Source organism: Microcaecilia unicolor, chromosome 3 (assembly GCF_901765095.1).
Source record: "Microcaecilia unicolor chromosome 3, aMicUni1.1, whole genome shotgun sequence".
Lineage (NCBI taxonomy): Eukaryota > Metazoa > Chordata > Amphibia > Gymnophiona > Siphonopidae > Microcaecilia > Microcaecilia unicolor.
This window is the reverse complement of record NC_044033.1, coordinates 205,908,656-205,913,429: the sequence shown is the minus strand read 5'-3', so window position 1 is coordinate 205,913,429 and position 4,774 is coordinate 205,908,656.

Sequence of the window (4,774 nt, the reverse complement as noted above, 5' to 3'; positions counted from 1 at the left end):
CCCCCCCACCAATTTCTCTGTGCCCCTCCATCCTCCCTGACCACCCATAGGCCCTCCCCTGGACTACCTTAAGCAAGCCCTGGTGGTCTAGTGGTCTCTTCATGAGGCAGGAATAGACCCCACTCGTTCCTGCCTCTTGCCGCTGCTCCTTTGAATTGGCTGCCGAGACTTCCCGCGGCAGCCTCACAAGATTGCCGGGGGAGGGCCCGGCAACCATTTTGCAATTCTTGCCAGCCATTTTGATGGAGCAACGGCACAGGGCAGGAATGAGTAGGGTTCATTCCTACCCCGAAACAGGTTGTTGGACCACCAGGGCTTGCTTCCTAACGTATGCCAGGGGAAGGCCTATGGTTGGTGGTTGGACAGGATGGGGGTGGCGGAGAGTGAGTGGGGCCACTGCCGGGAGGGGGATGGGCCTTCTTTTATGGTCGGGTGGGCTCTTTCTGACAAATCTGAGTGGCTAATTTCAAGTGCAGATTTGGTTTTGGCAGAAAGCAAAGATCCAGGTTTCATTCGGGTTCTAACAAGAGCACGGGGATTAAAGGGCAATGGGTGAAGATCCTGGGGACAGGAGGAGGAAGTGACGTCACCAAGCTGCATGGACACTTGAGAGTGAAGCTCCGACATCCCTGCGGCGATAACGAGCATTAAAGTAGAGCGAATCACGGCTGGAGAGTCAAATTAACAATTGGCACTGCTCAGAAGAAAGGGCAGCAGCAGTGTATGAGTTCAACTCGAGCGGCAACGGACCTATCGCGGTTTGCATTCCTCGGAGGAGCGACGGCGGTGAAAAACAAGATGGCGGAGGTTCGGAAGACTAGAGAGCTGGTGAATGGGGAGAAACCCAAGCCTCCAGAGCACCTGCAGGAACAACTGAAAGACGCAGAATTAGAAGGGGGAGAGCCTCCGAATCTGCAGAGCTGGCTACAAGACATCAGCGCGGATCTAAAAGCTTTACGGGCTGAAGTAGTGACGCTGGGAGCTGACCTACGAGGGGAAGACACTGAGGCGCAGGTGGACGCCCATGGCGAAACGCTGGGAGCATTAGACCATCAGATGGCAGAAATGCAGGGTGAACAACAACAGCTGCTGGATAAAATTGAAGATTTAGAGAACCGAGGCCGGCGCTGCAACTTAAGATTTCGAGGCCTACCAGAAACTCCTGCATATCAAGACTGTGAGCAAGTAATCCAAAACATGGTCTGTGAACTGTTCTCACTCAATGGAGACACAGTGGAGACGGAAACAATACAGATAGAGAGAGCGCACCGGGCGCTGGGTCAGATGCGCAACAATCAGCCCAAGGATATCATCGCGTGTTTCTCCAGCTACAAGACCAAAGAAAAGGTATTGAAATTGGCGCCCCAGACCCAGGAGTTCAAATGGGACTCGTATGCAATTGAAATATATCAAGATCTGGCGGCGGCGACTCTCCGGAGGAGAGGAGAACTGAAGCCCTTTACAAAGCATCAGAGAGCTCAAAATACAATACAGATGGAAACACCCTTTTGCCTTGGTCTTCTATAAAGATGGGAAACAACACCAAGTCAAGTCTGTAACCGAGGCGAGGGTAATATGTCCGGAGGCAGTGGAACCAGAAGACAGAACAGCGGCTGGCAATGGAAGAAAGCCCACTCAGAGGTCACTTCCTCCAAAATGGCAAAGAGTGGGAAAAGGTCAGAAGAGGCTGCAGCGCCAGCAGTCAGCTACATGAATCACCTGAATTTGAAAATACCTAACTGATGGGACTGTTACTAAAGTTACTGTTATTGTTGGTTTCAGAGAGGCACCTGTTGAGCAACTCTCCAGCCATGGGCAAAAGGTAGTTTGGGTTATGATGTTGTGGTGGGGTATGTGGGAAGCAGAACAGCGGCTTCCTTCTCTTAATCTAGACACACAGTAGTGCTCTATAATAAATAAGGGTAGAAAGGAAGGGGGGTGGGGATTTCTATACGGGGGATGGGAATGGATGGAAATGTACTATGTATGATGCAAGACGATGGCAAGATGAGGGAAAATGTCCTAAATGTAAGTGGGGCTGACAAGGAGGCATTACGAATATTAAGTAATAATGGGGGATATTAAATGTATGTTACTCAATGTAAGAGGGTTAAATATACCAAGAAAACGGCAATTGCTATTCCGGGAACCGCAGCGGCTCAAAGCGGATATAGGGTTTGTACAAGAGACCCATCTTAAGTCAAGATATGAATGTCTGTGCAAACATAAGCAATATCCCTCTATCTACTTTGCGTCTAGTAGCGACAATACGAAAAGTAAGGGAGTGCTTATAGCATTCAGTGGCACGAAACCATGGGAGATAAGGAAAGTAATGAAGGATAAGGGCGGGAGGTATTTGTTAATTGTCTTTGCACTCGCTGGAAGAGTATATACTGTGGTAAATGCAGTGGCGTACCGAGGGGGGGGCGGTGGGGGCGGACCACCCCGGGTGCTAACCAATGGGGGGTGTTCTAAAACTTTTACCTCCGCTGCTCCGGCCATCAGTTTCGACTTCCCCTGGGCCCTAATGCTGCACTGGCGCGCCTTACACACCTCTGTGGCTCGGGCTCAGGCTGACTTGTCTCCTCCCAGCGGCTCCTCTCTCTCTCCCTCCCTCTCAGTTGAGTCAGAGACGAGTCCCGCCCATCTGACGTCATGACGCCAGACGCCTTCCTCGTTCGCGTTCCTCCCCCTGCGGCACCCTTCGCGCCAGTGCACCTTGGCCTTCCGCCTTCCTGCTGCAGTAACATCTCTCGGTGGCTTTGGGTTGTTTAAATTCTCACGATTCCAGGAAGTCCACTACTTCTTTGGTGTTGTGCTTGGTCTGGTTGTCGAAGTAGATGTTGCCTATGATAATTACATTGGAAATAAACTCCATGAAGCAGGGGAGAGAGACACTGGCCCTGGGTTTGGAGTGCAGGAGAGAGGGAGAAAGAAGGTTGAAGAACATGGGAAGGGATGGGGATACAGAGAAAATGCTGAACATGGGGGAATAGGGACAGAAACACAGAGGGGAGGTTATGGATAGGAGAGAGAGGGAGTAAGATGGAATGACAATGAACATGGAGAGAAAAAATTCAAATAGATCAGCAGAAGATGGATATGGATGGGGAACAGAGAGTGGAGAGAGAGAAAGATGGTGAGAAGGGGAGATGCTGGAATGCATCATGTAAAAAGGAGAGAGGGAGGCACATGCTGGATAGAAGGGAAAGAAAAGGCAGACAATGGATGGAATGGGCAGATAAAGCAGACAGACACTGGATGAAAGGAAGAGAGAAAGAGAGCAGATGCTGGATGGAAGGGAGAGACTGAAGAGAAGATGAGGAAAAACAAAAAGGAGGTAAAAACCCTCACGAAACCGTGAGATATAAGACAAAAAAGTGAGGAGAATAAATGAGGATACCAAGAAAATTGTTTATTCACAAACAATTTTCTAGAGAAGACGAGGAAAGCAGAAACCAGAGACGACAAAGGTAGAAAAAAAGATTTATTTATTTGCTTTAGAATAAAGTAGTATTGTGGCTGTGGTGATAAATAAAAAATGAAAATAAGGTGATCTTTTTGTTGGACTAATTTTGATACATTTTTGGACTAACTTTCAAAGACCAAAACCTCCATCCTTAGGTCAGAACAGGACCGTAACAGCAGTATACTGTACTGACCTGAGGAAGGAGGTTTTGGCCTCTGAAAGCTAATTGAAAAATGTATTAGTCCAATAAAATGGTATTATCTTATTTTCTATTTTTTTATTTTATTTCTATTTGTTAATTTGTAAAGTGATGTTGCATTGTATGCTGGATCTGGCCTCTTGGGGTTCAGTTTAATTTTAGTTTGTGGTTACTTTACTTGGTGAGCATGTATCGATGTTCTATATCTATGAAAAAGACATGGTTTTCTGTTGGCAGAATCATTTTTACTAATGTCTTGGTTAGTTTTACACAGTGGCGTAGCCAGACTGCCAATTTTGGATGGGCCTGAACCCAAAGTGGGTGGGCACAAAATTTTCTCTCTACCCCCCTCCCCCAGCAAAATTTAGTCACGCTAATCAGATGCATTTGTCACACAGGGTAAAGTGCTGCTTTTCAGTGCATCAGATTTCAGAAAATTTATTTAATAGCCTAATCCTTTTCAGTGAGCTTTCAGAGGCCAAAACCTCCTGCCTCAGGTCAGTATAATGCTGTTACGGTATCCTCGCCTGACCTAAGGAAGGAAGTATTGGTCTCTGAAACTTCATTAACACAGGTACCATATTACTTTATCCTAAATTAAAAATAAAATTATTTTCTTTACCTTTCTTGTATGGCCATTTACTTTTTCTCATTGTGTCGCTCCCAGTCTCTAGATTCTGCTTTCCTTCGTTTTCACTTAACTCTTCTGCCACGGTTTCCTGGCCATTTCTCATTTTTCTCTCCTTTTTCTTTGCTTTCTTCAATATTTTTCTGCCTCTCTCTCTCTGTCCTGATTTAATTCATTCTTACTATCCATTCTTTAATTTCCTTCATCTACTTATGGCTTTTCATCTTTTTCTCACCCTTGTTCTCCCCATGCCTTCCTCTTATTCTCCAGTCTTTCACTACTCTCCTTTTCCATCCAGCAGCTCTCTTCTTTCTCTCCCCATCCTTCCAGTCTCCCCTCTCTCTCCCCATCCTTCCAATAGTCTCCCCTCTTTCTTTCTGCATCCTTCCGTCCAGTGTCACCTCTTTCTCCCTACCCTTCCATCCAGCGTCTTCCCTCTTTCTCTCCCCATCCTTCCATCCATCTATCCTCTCTCCTG